General features: G+C 53.5%; 31 non-coding genes across 31 annotated transcripts; 15 read left to right on the top strand and 16 right to left on the bottom strand.

Moving 5' to 3' along the window:
* Positions 1-268: 268 nt before the first annotated feature.
* Positions 269-341, bottom strand: TRNAT-CGU (transfer RNA threonine (anticodon CGU)). The gene has a single exon. It is a non-coding gene; the product is annotated as a tRNA-Thr (tRNA).
* Positions 342-752: 411 nt separating this feature from the next.
* On the top strand, positions 753-824 carry TRNAE-CUC (transfer RNA glutamic acid (anticodon CUC)). The gene has a single exon. It is a non-coding gene; the product is annotated as a tRNA-Glu (tRNA).
* Positions 825-1,158: 334 nt separating this feature from the next.
* Positions 1,159-1,231, bottom strand: TRNAM-CAU (transfer RNA methionine (anticodon CAU)). Its single transcript has one exon. It is a non-coding gene; the product is annotated as a tRNA-Met (tRNA).
* Positions 1,232-1,687: 456 nt separating this feature from the next.
* On the top strand, positions 1,688-1,759 carry TRNAE-UUC (transfer RNA glutamic acid (anticodon UUC)). Its single transcript has one exon. It is a non-coding gene; the product is annotated as a tRNA-Glu (tRNA).
* Positions 1,760-2,102: 343 nt separating this feature from the next.
* TRNAT-CGU (transfer RNA threonine (anticodon CGU)) lies at positions 2,103-2,175 on the bottom strand. Its single transcript has one exon. It is a non-coding gene; the product is annotated as a tRNA-Thr (tRNA).
* Positions 2,176-2,586: 411 nt separating this feature from the next.
* TRNAE-CUC (transfer RNA glutamic acid (anticodon CUC)) lies at positions 2,587-2,658 on the top strand. Its single transcript has one exon. It is a non-coding gene; the product is annotated as a tRNA-Glu (tRNA).
* A 334-nt stretch (positions 2,659-2,992) lies between these two features.
* Positions 2,993-3,065, bottom strand: TRNAM-CAU (transfer RNA methionine (anticodon CAU)). Its single transcript has one exon. It is a non-coding gene; the product is annotated as a tRNA-Met (tRNA).
* A 456-nt stretch (positions 3,066-3,521) lies between these two features.
* TRNAE-UUC (transfer RNA glutamic acid (anticodon UUC)) lies at positions 3,522-3,593 on the top strand. The gene has a single exon. It is a non-coding gene; the product is annotated as a tRNA-Glu (tRNA).
* A 343-nt stretch (positions 3,594-3,936) lies between these two features.
* On the bottom strand, positions 3,937-4,009 carry TRNAT-CGU (transfer RNA threonine (anticodon CGU)). Its single transcript has one exon. It is a non-coding gene; the product is annotated as a tRNA-Thr (tRNA).
* A 411-nt stretch (positions 4,010-4,420) lies between these two features.
* Positions 4,421-4,492, top strand: TRNAE-CUC (transfer RNA glutamic acid (anticodon CUC)). Its single transcript has one exon. It is a non-coding gene; the product is annotated as a tRNA-Glu (tRNA).
* A 334-nt stretch (positions 4,493-4,826) lies between these two features.
* Positions 4,827-4,899, bottom strand: TRNAM-CAU (transfer RNA methionine (anticodon CAU)). Its single transcript has one exon. It is a non-coding gene; the product is annotated as a tRNA-Met (tRNA).
* Positions 4,900-5,355: 456 nt separating this feature from the next.
* TRNAE-UUC (transfer RNA glutamic acid (anticodon UUC)) lies at positions 5,356-5,427 on the top strand. The gene has a single exon. It is a non-coding gene; the product is annotated as a tRNA-Glu (tRNA).
* A 339-nt stretch (positions 5,428-5,766) lies between these two features.
* On the bottom strand, positions 5,767-5,839 carry TRNAT-CGU (transfer RNA threonine (anticodon CGU)). The gene has a single exon. It is a non-coding gene; the product is annotated as a tRNA-Thr (tRNA).
* Positions 5,840-6,250: 411 nt separating this feature from the next.
* Positions 6,251-6,322, top strand: TRNAE-CUC (transfer RNA glutamic acid (anticodon CUC)). Its single transcript has one exon. It is a non-coding gene; the product is annotated as a tRNA-Glu (tRNA).
* Positions 6,323-6,656: 334 nt separating this feature from the next.
* TRNAM-CAU (transfer RNA methionine (anticodon CAU)) lies at positions 6,657-6,729 on the bottom strand. Its single transcript has one exon. It is a non-coding gene; the product is annotated as a tRNA-Met (tRNA).
* Positions 6,730-7,185: 456 nt separating this feature from the next.
* Positions 7,186-7,257, top strand: TRNAE-UUC (transfer RNA glutamic acid (anticodon UUC)). The gene has a single exon. It is a non-coding gene; the product is annotated as a tRNA-Glu (tRNA).
* Positions 7,258-7,600: 343 nt separating this feature from the next.
* On the bottom strand, positions 7,601-7,673 carry TRNAT-CGU (transfer RNA threonine (anticodon CGU)). Its single transcript has one exon. It is a non-coding gene; the product is annotated as a tRNA-Thr (tRNA).
* Positions 7,674-8,084: 411 nt separating this feature from the next.
* TRNAE-CUC (transfer RNA glutamic acid (anticodon CUC)) lies at positions 8,085-8,156 on the top strand. Its single transcript has one exon. It is a non-coding gene; the product is annotated as a tRNA-Glu (tRNA).
* A 334-nt stretch (positions 8,157-8,490) lies between these two features.
* Positions 8,491-8,563, bottom strand: TRNAM-CAU (transfer RNA methionine (anticodon CAU)). Its single transcript has one exon. It is a non-coding gene; the product is annotated as a tRNA-Met (tRNA).
* Positions 8,564-9,019: 456 nt separating this feature from the next.
* Positions 9,020-9,091, top strand: TRNAE-UUC (transfer RNA glutamic acid (anticodon UUC)). The gene has a single exon. It is a non-coding gene; the product is annotated as a tRNA-Glu (tRNA).
* A 194-nt stretch (positions 9,092-9,285) lies between these two features.
* TRNAM-CAU (transfer RNA methionine (anticodon CAU)) lies at positions 9,286-9,358 on the bottom strand. The gene has a single exon. It is a non-coding gene; the product is annotated as a tRNA-Met (tRNA).
* Positions 9,359-9,813: 455 nt separating this feature from the next.
* Positions 9,814-9,885, top strand: TRNAE-UUC (transfer RNA glutamic acid (anticodon UUC)). The gene has a single exon. It is a non-coding gene; the product is annotated as a tRNA-Glu (tRNA).
* A 343-nt stretch (positions 9,886-10,228) lies between these two features.
* TRNAM-CAU (transfer RNA methionine (anticodon CAU)) lies at positions 10,229-10,302 on the bottom strand. Its single transcript has one exon. It is a non-coding gene; the product is annotated as a tRNA-Met (tRNA).
* Positions 10,303-10,712: 410 nt separating this feature from the next.
* Positions 10,713-10,784, top strand: TRNAE-CUC (transfer RNA glutamic acid (anticodon CUC)). The gene has a single exon. It is a non-coding gene; the product is annotated as a tRNA-Glu (tRNA).
* Positions 10,785-11,118: 334 nt separating this feature from the next.
* On the bottom strand, positions 11,119-11,191 carry TRNAM-CAU (transfer RNA methionine (anticodon CAU)). The gene has a single exon. It is a non-coding gene; the product is annotated as a tRNA-Met (tRNA).
* Positions 11,192-11,646: 455 nt separating this feature from the next.
* TRNAE-CUC (transfer RNA glutamic acid (anticodon CUC)) lies at positions 11,647-11,718 on the top strand. Its single transcript has one exon. It is a non-coding gene; the product is annotated as a tRNA-Glu (tRNA).
* A 334-nt stretch (positions 11,719-12,052) lies between these two features.
* TRNAM-CAU (transfer RNA methionine (anticodon CAU)) lies at positions 12,053-12,125 on the bottom strand. The gene has a single exon. It is a non-coding gene; the product is annotated as a tRNA-Met (tRNA).
* Positions 12,126-12,583: 458 nt separating this feature from the next.
* TRNAE-UUC (transfer RNA glutamic acid (anticodon UUC)) lies at positions 12,584-12,655 on the top strand. The gene has a single exon. It is a non-coding gene; the product is annotated as a tRNA-Glu (tRNA).
* A 328-nt stretch (positions 12,656-12,983) lies between these two features.
* On the bottom strand, positions 12,984-13,056 carry TRNAM-CAU (transfer RNA methionine (anticodon CAU)). The gene has a single exon. It is a non-coding gene; the product is annotated as a tRNA-Met (tRNA).
* A 411-nt stretch (positions 13,057-13,467) lies between these two features.
* TRNAE-CUC (transfer RNA glutamic acid (anticodon CUC)) lies at positions 13,468-13,539 on the top strand. The gene has a single exon. It is a non-coding gene; the product is annotated as a tRNA-Glu (tRNA).
* A 334-nt stretch (positions 13,540-13,873) lies between these two features.
* TRNAM-CAU (transfer RNA methionine (anticodon CAU)) lies at positions 13,874-13,946 on the bottom strand. Its single transcript has one exon. It is a non-coding gene; the product is annotated as a tRNA-Met (tRNA).
* Between the last annotated feature and the right edge of the window lie 511 nt (positions 13,947-14,457).

The raw sequence follows: 14,457 nt of genomic DNA, 5'->3' as shown, positions 1-14,457 counted from the left end.
GGCGGGCGGCCACAAACGCCCAAGACCGCTTTTAGCTCTTCCTTCCTTCGGCACAACACCCCAGTTTGGCTTCATAGATCAAAACGTTCCCAAAGTTCCCATCTCTCCCTTCTAACTCCAAGGTGTCCAGGGAAGGGACTCAAAGACCTCCTGTATCCCCTCTGTCAGCTTGGCTCCCCTTACCGTTTCATCGTTAACGTTTGGGTCCGCAGTGGCGACGGACTGTGGCTTTCGGGGCAAGAGGGATAGAAAAAGCTTGCGACAATTTTGCCCCGTGTCAGGATTGAACTCACGACCTTCAGATTACGAGACTGACACGCTACCTACTGCGCTAACGAGGCGACCGGAGGTGAACCTGTCAGCAGAACCCAGGGCATTGACTCCACCCCCGCTGAAAGATAGTTTATGGTCACCTGAATCAAACAGTGCATCCCCCTTGTGACTGGGTGCCTCCCTTGCCGAGATATGGCTGTTTTTGTCAAGATGGAAATGAGCTCTTTGGAGGAATGAGCTCCCTGGTCGCTCCAGGGAGCTCTTTTGCGTATCGACAAAAACAGCCATATCTGGGCAACGGAGGCACCTCTTCAGCAGGGAAAAACGCTGTTTGATTCAGGCGACCTTAACCTATCTGTCGGCGGGGCTGGGTTGATATGCCGGGATCTGGTGACAGGCTCGCTCTGAGCGTGACGTAAAAGTAGAGTACTCAAAGCCAGAAAACTTTTTCGATTACTAGCTCAGCCCCACACCATGGTTCCCATATGGTCTAGCGGTTAGGATTCCTGGTTCTCACCCAGGCGGCCCGGGTTCGACTCCCGGTATGGGAATGAGCCTTTTTCTAGACTTACACCAATCCAGAAACCGCGTTGCAGCGTTAAAGTCTTTGGGTCGGACCTGCTGTCGGCGGGCGGCCGCAAACGCCAAAGACCGCTTTTAGCCCTTCCTTCCTTCGGCACAAGACCCCAGTATTGCTTCATAGCTCAAAACGTTCTCATCTCTCCCTTCCAACTCCAAGGTGTCCAGGGAAGGGACTCAAAGACCCCCTGTATCCCCTCTGTCAGCTTGGCTCCCCTTAGTGTTTCATCGGTAACGTTTGGGTCCGCAGTGGCGAAGGACTGTGGTTATCGGGGCAAGAGGGAGAGAAAAATCTCGTGACAAAAGTGCCCCGTGTGAGGATCGAACTCACGACCTTCAGATTATGAGACTGACGCGCTACCTACAGCGCTAACGAGGCAACCGGAAGCGAGTCTGTCAGCAGAACCCAGAGCATCGACTCGGCGCCGCTGAAAGATAGGTTAGGGTCAACTGAGGGTCACCTGAATCAAACGGCGTTTCCCCGTTGTGACTGGGTGCCTCTCTTGCCGAGATATGGCTGTTTTTCTCAATATGGAAATGAGCTCTTTGGAGGAATGAGGGCGTTGCCGCTTAACACTTTGGAGCAACGGCACCGCCCTGGTCGCTCCAGGGAGCTCTTTTGCGTATAAGACAAAAACAGCCATATCTGGGCAACGGAGGCACCCCTTCAGCAGGAGAAAACGCTGTTTGACTCAGGCGACCCTAACCTATCTGTCGGCGGGGCTGGGTTGATATGCCGGGTTATGGTGACAGGCTCCCTCTAAGCGTGACGTAAAAGTAGAGTACTCAAAGCCAGGAAACTTTTTCGATAACTAGCTCAGCCTCACACCACAGTTCCCATATGGTCTAGCGGTTAGGATTCCTGGTTTTCACCCAGGCGGCCTGGGTTCGACTCCCGGTATGGGAATGAGCTTTTTTCTAAACTTGCACCAATCCTGAAACCGCATTGAGGCGTTAAAGCATTTGGGTCGGAGATGCTGTCGGCGGGCGGCCACAAACGCCCAAGACCGCTTTTAGCTCTTCCTTCCTTCGGCACAACACCCCAGTTTGGCTTCATAGATCAAAACGTTGCCAAAGTTCCCATCTCTCCCTTCTAACTCCAAGGTGTCCAGGGAAGGGACTCAAAGACCTCCTGTATCCCCTCTGTCAGCTTGGCTCCCCTTACCGTTTCATCGTTAACGTTTGGGTCCGCAGTGGCGACGGACTGTGGCTTTCGGGGCAAGAGGGATAGAAAAAGCTTGCGACAATTTTGCCCCGTGTCAGGATTGAACTCACGACCTTCAGATTACGAGACTGACACGCTACCTACTGCGCTAACGAGGCGACCGGAGGTTAACCTGTCAGCAGAACCCAGGGCATTGACTCCACCCCCGCTGAAAGATAGTTTATGGTCACCTGAATCAAACAGTGCATCCCCCTTGTGACTGGGTGCCTCCCTTGCCGAGATATGGCTGTTTTTGTCAAGATGGAAATGAGCTCTTTGGAGGAATGAGCTCCCTGGTCGCTCCAGGGAGCTCTTTTGCGTATCGACAAAAACAGCCATATCTGGGCAACGGAGGCACCTCTTCAGCAGGGAAAAACGCTGTTTGATTCAGGCGACCTTAACCTATCTGTCGGCGGGGCTGGGTTGATATGCCGGGATCTGGTGACAGGCTCGCTCTGAGCGTGACGTAAAAGTAGAGTACTCAAAGCCAGAAAACTTTTTTGATTACTAGCTCAGCCCCACCCCATGGTTCCCATATGGTCTAGCGGTTAGGATTCCTGGTTCTCACCCAGGCGGCCCGGGTTCGACTCCCGGTATGGGAATGAGCCTTTTTCTAGACTTACACCAATCCAGAAACCGCGTTGCAGCGTTAAAGTCTTTGGGTCGGACCTGCTGTCGGCGGGCGGCCGCAAACGCCAAAGACCGCTTTTAGCCCTTCCTTCCTTCGGCACAAGACCCCAGTATGGCTTCATAGCTCAAAACGTTCTCATCTTTCCCTTCCAACTCCAAGGTGTCCAGGGAAGGGACTCAAAGACCCCCTGTATCCCCTCTGTCAGCTTGGCTCCCCTTAGTGTTTCATCGGTAACGTTTGGGTCCGCAGTGGCGAAGGACTGTGGTTATCGGGGCAAGAGGGAGAGAAAAATCTCGTGACAAAAGTGCCCCGTGTGAGGATCGAACTCACGACCTTCAGATTATGAGACTGACGCGCTACCTACTGCGCTAACGAGGCAACCGGAAGCGAGTCTGTCAGCAGAACCCAGAGCATCGACTCGGCGCCGCTGAAAGATAGGTTAGGGTCAACTGAGGGTCACCTGAATCAAACGGCGTTTCCCCGTTGTGACTGGGTGCCTCTCTTGCCGAGATATGGCTGTTTTTCTCAATATGGAAATGAGCTCTTTGGCGGAATGAGGGCGTTGCCGCTCAACACTTTGGAGCAACAGCACCGCCCTGGTCGCTCCAGGGAGCTCTTTTGCGTATAAGACAAAAACAGCCATATCTGGGCAATGGAGGCACCCCTTCAGCAGGAGAAAACGCTGTTTGACTCAGGCGACCCTAACCTATCTGTCGGCGGGGCTGGGTTGATATGCCGGGTTATGGTGACAGGCTCCCTCTAAGCGTGACGTAAAAGTAGAGTACTCAAAGCCAGGAAACTTTTTCGATAACTAGCTCAGCCTCACACCACAGTTCCCATATGGTCTAGCGGTTAGGATTCCTGGTTTTCACCCAGGCGGCCTGGGTTCGACTCCCGGTATGGGAATGAGCTTTTTTCTAAACTTGCACCAATCCTGAAACCGCATTGCGGCGTTAAAGCACTTGGGTCGGAGATGCTGTCGGCGGGCGGCCACAAACGCCCAAGACCGCTTTTAGCTCTTCCTTCCTTCGGCACAACACCCCAGTTTGGCTTCATAGATCAAAACGTTCCCAAAGTTCCCATCTCTCCCTTCTAACTCCAAGGTGTCCAGGGAAGGGACTCAAAGACCTCCTGTATCCCCTCTGTCAGCTTGGCTCCCCTTACCGTTTCATCGTTAACGTTTGGGTCCGCAGTGGCGACGGACTGTGGCTTTCGGGGCAAGAGGGATAGAAAAAGCTTGCGACAATTTTGCCCCGTGTGAGGATTGAACTCACGACCTTCAGATTACGAGTCTGACACGCTACCTACTGCGCTAACGAGGCGACCGGAGGTGAACCTGTCAGCAGAACCCAGGGCATTGACTCCACCACCGCTGAAAGATAGGTTATGGTCACCTGAATCAAACAGTGCATCCCCCTTGTGACTGGGTGCCTCCCTTGCCGAGATATGGCTGTTTTTGTCAAGATGGAAATGAGCTCTTTGGAGGAATGAGCTCCCTGGTCGCTCCAGGGAGCTCTTTTGCGTATCGACAAAAACAGCCATATCTGGGCAACGGAGGCACCTCTTCAGCAGGGAAAAACGCTGTTTGATTCAGGCGACCTTAACCTATCTGTCGGCGGGGCTGGGTTGATATGCCGGGATCTGGTGACAGGCTCGCTCTGAGCGTGACGTAAAAGTAGAGTACTCAAAGCCAGAAAACTTTTTCGATTACTAGCTCAGCCCCACCCCATGGTTCCCATATGGTCTAGCGGTTAGGATTCCTGGTTCTCACCCAGGCGGCCCGGGTTCGACTCCCGGTATGGGAATGAGCCTTTTTCTAGACTTACACCAATCCAGAAACCGCGTTGCAGCGTTAAAGTCTTTGGGTCGGACCTGCTGTCGGCGGGCGGCCGCAAACGCCAAAGACCGCTTTTAGCCCTTCCTTCCTTCGGCACAAGACCCCAGTATGGCTTCATAGCTCAAAACGTTCTCATCTCTCCCTTCCAACTCCAAGGTGTCCAGGGAAGGGACTCAAAGACCCCCTGTATCCCCTCTGTCAGCTTGGCTCCCCTTAGTGTTTCATCGGTAACGTTTGGGTCCGCAGTGGCGAAGGACTGTGGTTATCGGGGCAAGAGGGAGAGAAAAATCTCGTGACAAAAGTGCCGCGTGTGAGGATCGAACTCACGACCTTCAGATTATGAGACTGACGCGCTACCTACTGCGCTAACGAGGCAACCGGAAGCGAGACTGTCAGCAGAACCCAGAGCATCGACTCGGCGCCGCTGAAAGATAGGTTAGGGTCAACTGAGGGTCACCTGAATCAAACGGCGTTTCCCCGTTGTGACTGGGTGCCTCTCTTGCCGAGATATGGCTGTTTTTCTCAATATGGAAATGAGCTCTTTGGCGGAATGAGGGCGTTGCCGCTCAACACTTTGGAGCAACGGCACCGCCCTGGTCGCTCCAGGGAGCTCTTTTGCGTATAAGACAAAAACAGCCATATCTGGGCAACGGAGGCACCCCTTCAGCAGGAGAAAACGCTGTTTGACTCAGGCGACCCTAACCTATCTGTCGGCGGGGCTGGGTTGATATGCCGGGTTCTGGTGACAGGCTCCCTCTAAGCGTGACGTAAAAGTAGAGTACTCAAAGCCAGGAAACTTTTTCGATAACTAGCTCAGCCTCACACCACAGTTCCCATATGGTCTAGCGGTTAGGATTCCTGGTTTTCACCCAGGCGGCCCGGGTTCGACTCCCGGTATGGGAATGAGCTTTTTTCTAAACTTGCACCAATCCTGAAACCGCATTGCGGCGTTAAAGCATTTGGGTCGGAGATGCTGTCGGCGGGCGGCCACAAACGCCCAAGACCGCTTTTAGCTCTTCCTTCGGCACAACACCCCAGTTTGGCTTCATAGATCAAAACGTTGCCAAAGTTCCCATCTCTCCCTTCTAACTCCAAGGTGTCCAGGGAAGGGACTCAAAGACCTCCTGTATCCCCTCTGTCAGCTTGGCTCCCCTTACCGTTTCATCGTTAACGTTTGGGTCCGCAGTGGCGACGGACTGTGGCTTTCGGGGCAAGAGGGATAGAAAAAGCTTGCGACAATTTTGCCCCGTGTCAGGATTGAACTCACGACCTTCAGATTACGAGACTGACACGCTACCTACTGCGCTAACGAGGCGACCGGAGGTGAACCTGTCAGCAGAACCCAGGGCATTGACTCCACCCCCGCTGAAAGATAGTTTATGGTCACCTGAATCAAACAGTGCATCCCCCTTGTGACTGGGTGCCTCCCTTGCCGAGATATGGCTGTTTTTGTCAAGATGGAAATGAGCTCTTTGGAGGAATGAGCTCCCTGGTCGCTCCAGGGAGCTCTTTTGCGTATCGACAAAAACAGCCATATCTGGGCAACGGAGGCACCTCTTCAGCAGGGAAAAACGCTGTTTGATTCAGGCGACCTTAACCTATCTGTCGGCGGGGCTGGGTTGATATGCCGGGATCTGGTGACAGGCTCGCTCTGAGCGTGACGTAAAAGTAGAGTACTCAAAGCCAGAAAACTTTTTTGATTACTAGCTAAGCCCCACACCATGGTTCCCATATGGTCTAGCGGTTAGGATTCCTGGTTCTCACCCAGGCGGCCCGGGTTCGACTCCCGGTATGGAAATGAGCCTTTTTCTAGACTTACACCAATCCAGAAACCGCGTTGCAGCGTTAAAGTCTTTGGGTCGGACCTGCTGTCGGCGGGCGGCCGCAAACGCCAAAGAGCGCTTTTAGCCCTTCCTTCCTTCGGCACAAGACCCCAGTATGGCTTCATAGCTCAAAACGTTCTCATCTCTCCCTTCCAACTCCAAGGTGTCCAGGGAAGGGACTCAAAGACCCCCTGTATCCCCTCTGTCAGCTTGGCTCCCCTTAGTGTTTCATCGGTAACGTTTGGGTCCGCAGTGGCGAAGGACTGTGGTTATCGGGGCAAGAGGGAGAGAAAAATCTCGTGACAAAAGTGCCCCGTGTGAGGATCGAACTCACGACCTTCAGATTATGAGACTGACGCGCTACCTACAGCGCTAACGAGGCAACCGGAAGCGAGTCTGTCAGCAGAACCCAGAGCATCGACTCGGCGCCGCTGAAAGATAGGTTAGGGTCAACTGAGGGTCACCTGAATCAAACGGCGTTTCCCCGTTGTGACTGGGTGCCTCTCTTGCCGAGATATGGCTGTTTTTCTCAATATGGAAATGAGCTCTTTGGCGGAATGAGGGCGTTGCCGCTCAACACTTTGGAGCAACAGCACCGCCCTGGTCGCTCCAGGGAGCTCTTTTGCGTATAAGACAAAAACAGCCATATCTGGGCAACGGAGGCACCCCTTCAGCAGGAGAAAACGCTGTTTGACTCAGGCGACCCTAACCTATCTGTCGGCGGGGCTGGGTTGATATGCCGGGTTCTGGTGACAGGCTCCCTCTAAGCGTGACGTAAAAGTAGAGTACTCAAAGCCAGGAAACTTTTTCGATAACTAGCTCAGCCTCACACCACAGTTCCCATATGGTCTAGTGGTTAGGATTCCTGGTTTTCACCCAGGCGGCCTGGGTTCGACTCCCGGTATGGGAATGAGCTTTTTTCTAAACTTGCACCAATCCTGAAACCGCATTGCGGCGTTAAAGCACTTGGGTCGGAGATGCTGTCGGCGGGTGGCCACAAACGCCCAAGACCGCTTTTAGCTCTTCCTTCCTTCGGCACAACACCCCAGTTTGGCTTCATAGATCAAAACGTTCCCAAAGTTCCCATCTCTCCCTTCTAACTCCAAGGTGTCCAGGGAAGGGACTCAAAGACCTCCTGTATCCCCTCTGTCAGCTTGGCTCCCCTTACCGTTTCATCGTTAACGTTTGGGTCCGCAGTGGCGACGGACTGTGGCTTTCGGGGCAAGAGGGATAGAAAAAGCTTGCGACAATTTTGCCCCGTGTCAGGATTGAACTCACAACCTTCAGATTACGAGACTGACACGCTACCTACTGCGCTAACGAGGCGACCGGAGGTGAACCTGTCAGCAGAACCCAGGGCATTGACTCCACCACCGCTGAAAGATAGGTTATGGTCACCTGAATCAAACAGTGCATCCCCCTTGTGACTGGGTGCCTCCCTTGCCGAGATATGGCTGTTTTTGTCAAGATGGAAATGAGCTCTTTGGAGGAATGAGCTCCCTGGTCGCTCCAGGGAGCTCTTTTGCGTATCGACAAAAACAGCCATATCTGGGCAACGGAGGCACCTCTTCAGCAGGGAAAAACGCTGTTTGATTCAGGCGACCTTAACCTATCTGTCGGCGGGGCTGGGTTGATATGCCGGGATCTGGTGACAGGCTCGCTCTGAGCGTGACGTAAAAGTAGAGTACTCAAAGCCAGAAAACTTTTTCGATTACTAGCTAAGCCCCACCCCATGGTTCCCATATGGTCTAGCGGTTAGGATTCCTGGTTCTCACCCAGGCGGCCCGGGTTCGACTCCCGGTATGGGAATGAGCCTTTTTCTAGACTTACACCAATCCAGAAACCGCGTTGCAGCGTTAAAGTCTTTGGGTCGGACCTGCTGTCGGCGGGCGGCCGCAAACGCCAAAGACCGCTTTTAGCCCTTCCTTCCTTCGGCACAAGACCCCAGTATGGCTTCATAGCTCAAAACGTTCTCATCTCTCCCTTCCAACTCCAAGGTGTCCAGGGAAGGGACTCAAAGACCCCCTGTATCCCCTCTGTCAGCTTGGCTCCCCTTAGTGTTTCATCGGTAACGTTTGGGTCCGCAGTGGCGAAGGACTGTGGTTATCGGGGCAAGAGGGAGAGAAAAATCTCGTGACAAAAGTGCCGCGTGTGAGGATCGAACTCACGACCTTCAGATTATGAGACTGACGCGCTACCTACTGCGCTAACGAGGCAACCGGAAGCGAGACTGTCAGCAGAACCCAGAGCATCGACTCGGCGCCGCTGAAAGATAGGTTAGGGTCAACTGAGGGTCACCTGAATCAAACGGCGTTTCCCCGTTGTGACTGGGTGCCTCTCTTGCCGAGATATGGCTGTTTTTCTCAATATGGAAATGAGCTCTTTGGCGGAATGAGGGCGTTGCCGCTCAACACTTTGGAGCAACGGCACCGCCCTGGTCGCTCCAGGGAGCTCTTTTGCGTATAAGACAAAAACAGCCATATCTGGGCAACGGAGGCACCCCTTCAGCAGGAGAAAACGCTGTTTGACTCAGGCGACCCTAACCTATCTGTCGGCGGGGCTGGGTTGATATGCCGGGTTCTGGTGACAGGCTCCCTCTAAGCGTGACGTAAAAGTAGAGTACTCAAAGCCAGGAAACTTTTTCGATAACTAGCTCAGCCTCACACCACAGTTCCCATATGGTCTAGCGGTTAGGATTCCTGGTTTTCACCCAGGCGGCCCGGGTTCGACTCCCGGTATGGGAATGAGCTTTTTTCTAAACTTGCACCAATCCTGAAACCGCATTGCGGCGTTAAAGCATTTGGGTCGGAGATGCTGTCGGCGGGCGGCCACAAACGCCCAAGACCGCTTTTAGCTCTTCCTTCCTTCGGCACAACACCCCAGTTTGGCTTCATAGATCAAAACGTTCCCAACGGAGAGATAAATCTCCTGACAAAAGTGCCCCATGTGAGGATCGAACTCACGTCCTTTAGATTATGAGACTGACGCGCTACCTGCTGCGCTAACGAGGCAACCGGAAGCGAGTCTGTCAGCAGAACCCAGAGCATTGACTCGGCGCCGTGAAAGATAGGTTTGGGTCAACTGAGGGTCACCTGAATCAAACGGCGTTTCCCCGTTGTGACTGGGTGCCTCTCTTGCCGAGATATGGCTGTTTTTCTCAATATGGAAATGAGCTCTTTGGAGGAATGAGGGCGTTGCCGCTCAACACTTTGGAGCAACGGCACCGCCCTGGTCGCTCCAGGGAGCTCTTTTGCGTATAAGACAAAAACAGCCATATCTGGGCAACGGAGGCACCCCTTCAGCAGGAGAAAACGCTGTTTGACTCAGGCGACCCTAACCTATCTGTCGGCGGGGCTGGGTTGATATGCCGGGTTCTGGTGACAGGCTCCCTCTAAGCGTGACGTAAAAGTAGAGTACTCAAAGCCAGAAAACTTTTTCACTTACTAGCTCAGCCTCACGCCACAGTTCCCATATGGTCTAGCGGTTAGGATTCCTGGTTTTCACCCATGCGGCCCGGGTTCGACTCCCGGTATGGGAATGAGCCTTTTTCTAAACTTGCACCAATCCTGAAACCGCATTGCGGCGTTAAAGCATTTGGGTCGGAAATGCTGTCGGCGGGCGGCCACAAATGCCCAAGACCGCTTTTAGCTCTTCCTTCCTTCGGCACAACACCCCAGTTTGGCTTCATAGATGAAAACGTTGCCAAAGTTCCCATCTCTCCCTTCTAACTCCAAGGTGTCCAGGGAAGGGACTCAAAGACCTCCTGTATCCCCTCTGTCAGCTTGGCTCCCCTTACCGTTTCATCGTTAACGTTTGGGTCCGCAGAGGCGACGGACTGTGGCTTTCGAGGCAAGAGGGATAGAAAAAGCTTGCGACAAATTTGCCCCGTGTGAGGATCGAACTCACGACCTATCAGATTATGAGACTGACACGCTACCTACTGTGCTAACGAGGCGACCGGAGGTGAGCCTGTCAGCAGAACCCAGGGCATTGACTCGACCCCCCTGAAAGATAGGTTTTGGTCACCTGAATCAAACAGTGCATCCCCTTTGTGACTGGGTGCCTCCCTTGCCGAGATATGGCTGTTTTTGTCAAGATGGAAATGAGCTCTTTGGAGGAATGAGCTCCCTGGTCGCTCCAGGGAGCTCTTTTGCGTATCGACAAAAACAGCCATATCTGGGCAATGGAGGCACCTCTTCAGCAGGGAAAAACGCTGTTTGATTCAGGCGACCTTAACCTATCTGTCGGCGGGGCTGGGTTGATATGCCGGGATCTGGTGACAGGCTCGCTCTGAGCGTGACGTAAAAGTAGAGTACTCAAAGCCAGAAAACTTTTTCGATTACTAGCTCAGCCTCACGCCATGGTTCCCATATGGTCTAGCGGTTAGGATTCCTGGTTCTCACCTAGGCGGCCTGGGTTCGACTCCCGGTATGGGAATGAGCTTTTTTCTAGACTTACACCAATCCAGAAACCGCGTTGCAGCGTTAAAGTCTTTGGGTCGGACCTGCTGTCGGCGGGCGGCCGCAAACGCCAAAGACCGCTTTTAGCCCTTCCTTCCTTCGGCACAAGACCCCAGTATGGCTTCATAGCTCAAAACGTTCTCATCTCTCCCTTCCAACTCCAAGGTGTCCAGGGAAGGGACTCAAAGACCCCCTGTATCCCCTCTGTCAGCTTTGCTCCCCTTAGTGTTTCATCGGTAACGTTTGGGTCCGCAGTGGCGAAGGACTGTGGTTATCGGGGCAAGAGGGAGAGAAAAATCTCGTGACAAAAGTGCCCCGTGTGAGGATCGAACTCACGACCTTCAGATTATGAGACTGACGCGCTACCTACTGCGCTAACGAGGCAACCGGAAGCGAGTCTGTCAGCAGAACCCAGAGCATCGACTCGGCGGCGCTGAAAGATAGGTTAGGGTCAACTGAGGGTCACCTGAATCAAACGGCGTTTCCCCGTTGTGACTGGGTGCCTCTCTTGCCGAGATATGGCTGTTTTTCTCAATATGGAAATGAGCTCTTTGGAGGAATGAGGGCGTTGCCGCTCAACACTTTGGAACAACGGCACCGCCCTGGTCGCTCCAGGGAGCTCTTTTGCGTATCGACAAAAACAGCCATATCTGGGCAACGGAGGCACCTCTTCAGCAGGGAACAACGCTGTTTGATTCAGGCGACCTTAACCTATCTGTCGGCGGGGCTGGGTTGATATGCCGGGATCTGGTGACAGGCTCGCTCTGAGCGTGACGTAAAAGTAGAGTACTCAAAGCCAGAAAACTTTTTCGATTACTAGCTCAGCCCCACACCATGGTTCCCATATGGTCTAGCGGTTAGGATTCCTGGTTCTCACCCAGGCGGCCCGGGTTCGACTTCCGGTATGGGAATGAGCCTTTTTCTAGACTTACACCAATCCAGAAACCGCGTTGCAGCGTTAAAGTCTTTGGGTCGGACCTGCTGTCGGCGGGCGGCCGCAAACGCCAAAGACCGCTTTTAGCCCTTCCTTCCTTCGGCACAAGACCCCAGTATGGCTTCATAGCTCAAAACGTTCTCATCTCTCCCTTCCAACTCCAAGGTGTCCAGGGAAGGGACTCAAAGACCCCCAGTATCCCCTCTGTCAGCTTGGCTCCCCTTAGTGTTTCATCGGTAACGTTTGGGTCCGCAGTGGCGAAGGACTGTGGTTATCGGAGCAAGAGGGAGAGAAAAATCTCGTGACAAAAGTGCCCCGTGTGAGGATCGAACTCACGACCTTCAGATAATGAGACTGACGCGCTACCTACTGCGCTAACGAGGCAACCGGAAACGAGTCTGCCAGCAGAACCCAGAGCATCGACTCGGCGCCGCTGAAAGATAGGTTAGGGTCAACTGAGGGTCACCTGAATCAAACGGCATTTCCCCGTTGTGACTGGGTGCCTCTCTTGCCGAGATATGGCTGTTTTTTCTCAATATGGAAATGAGCTCTTTGGAGGAATGAGGGCGTTGCCGCTCAACACTTTGGAGCAACGGCACCGCCCTGGTCGCTCCAGGGAGCTCTTTTGCGTATAAGACAAAAACAGCCATATCTGGGCAACGGAGGCACCCCTTCAGCAGGAGAAAACGCTGTTTGACTCAGGCGACCCTCACCTATCTGTCGGCGAGGCTGGGTTGATATGCCGGGTTCTGGTGACAGGCTCCCTCTAAGTGTGACGTAAAAGTAGAGTACTCAAAGCCAGGAAACTTTTTCGCTTACTAGCTCATCCTTCACACCACAGTTCCCATATGGTCTAGCGGTTAGTATTCCTGGTTTTCACCCAGGCGGCCCGGGTTCGACTCCCGGTATGGGAATGAGCCTTTCTCTAAACTTGCACCAATCCTGAAACCGCATTGCGGGGTTAAAGCATTTGGGTCGGAGATGCGGGCGGCCACAAACGCCCAAGACCGCTTTTAGCTCTTCCTTCCTTCGGCACAACACCCCAGTTTGGCTTCATAGATCAAAACGTTCCCAACGTTCCCATCTCTCCCTTCTAACTCCAAGGTGTCCAGGGAAGGGACTCAAAGACCTCCTGTATCCCCTCTGTCAGCTTGGCTCCCCTTACCGTTTCATCGTTAACGTTTGGGTCCGCAGTGGCGACGGACTGTGGCTTTCGGGGCAAGAAAAAGCTTGCGACAAATTTGCCCCGTGTGAGGATCGAACTCACGATCTTCAGATTATGAGACTGACACGCTACCTACTGCGCTAACGAGGCGACCAGAGGTGAACCTGTCTGCAGAACCCAGGGCATTGACTCCACCCCCGCTGAAAGATAGGTTATGGTCACCTGAATCAAACAGTGCATCCCCCTTGTGACTGGGTGCCTCCCTTGCCGAGATATGGCTGTTTTTGTCAAGATGGAAATGAGCTCTTTGGAGGAATGAGCTCCCAGGTCGCTCCAGGGAGCTCTTTTGCGTATCGACAAAAACAGCCATATCTGGGCAACGGAGGCACCTCTTCAGCAGGGAAAAACGCTGTTTGATTCAGGCGACCTTAACCTATCTGTCGGCGGGGCTGGGTTGATATGCCGGGATCTGGTGACAGGCTCGCTCTGAGCGGGACGTAAAAGTAGAGTACTCAAAGCCAGAAAACTTTTTCGATTACTAGCTCAGCCCCACGCCGTGGTTCCCATATGGTCTAGCGGTTAGTATTCCTGGTTCTCACCCAGGCGGCCCGGGTTCGACTCCCGGTATGGGAATGAGCCTTTTTCTAGACTTACACCAATCCAGAAACCGCGTTGCAGCGTTAAAGTCTTTGGGTCGGACCTGCTGTCGGCGGGCGGCCGCAAACGCCAAAGACCGCCTTTAGCCCTTCCTTCCTTCGGCACAAGACCCCAGTATGGCTTCATAGCTCAAAACGTTCTCATCTCTCCCTTCCAACTCCAAGGTGTCCAGGGAAGGGACTCAAAGACCCCCTGTATCCCCTCTGTCAGCTTGGCTCCCCTTAGTGTTTCATCGGTAACGTTTGGGTCCGCAGTGGCGAAGGACTGTGGTTATCGGGGCAAGAGGGAGAGAAAAATCTCGTGACAAAAGTGCCCCGTGTGAGGATCGAACTCACGACCTTCAGATTATGAGACTGACGCGCTACCTACTGCGCTAATGAGGCAACCGAAAGCGAGTCTGTCAGCAGAACCCAGAGCATCGACTCGGCGCCGCTGAAAGATAGGTTAGGGTCAACTGAGGGTCACCTGAATCAAACGGCGTTTCCCCGTTGTGACTGGGTGCCTCTCTTGCCGAGATATGGCTGTTTTTCTCAATATGGAAATGAGCTCTTTGGCGGAATGAGGGCGTTGCCGCTCAACACTTTGGAGCAACGGCACCGCCCTGGTCGCTCCAGGGAGCTCTTTTGCGTATAAGACAAAAACAGCCATATCTGGGCAACGGAGGCACCCCTTCAGCAGGAGAAAACGCTGTTTGACTCAGGCGACCCTAACCTATCTGTCGGCGGGGCTGGGTTGATATGCCGGGTTCTGGTGACAGGCTCCCTCTAAGCGTGACGTAAAAGTAGAGTACTCAAAGCCAGGAAACTTTTTCGCTTACTAGCTCAGCCTCACGCCACAGTTCCCATATGGTCTAGTGGTTAGGATTCCTGGTTTTCACGCATGCGGCCAGGTTTG

The sequence above is a fragment of the Leptodactylus fuscus genome, chromosome 5 (assembly GCF_031893055.1).
Source record: "Leptodactylus fuscus isolate aLepFus1 chromosome 5, aLepFus1.hap2, whole genome shotgun sequence".
Classification (NCBI taxonomy): domain Eukaryota; kingdom Metazoa; phylum Chordata; class Amphibia; order Anura; family Leptodactylidae; genus Leptodactylus; species Leptodactylus fuscus.
The sequence above is the reverse complement of the archived record's forward strand: the minus strand, read 5'-3'. Positions and strand labels throughout refer to the sequence as shown.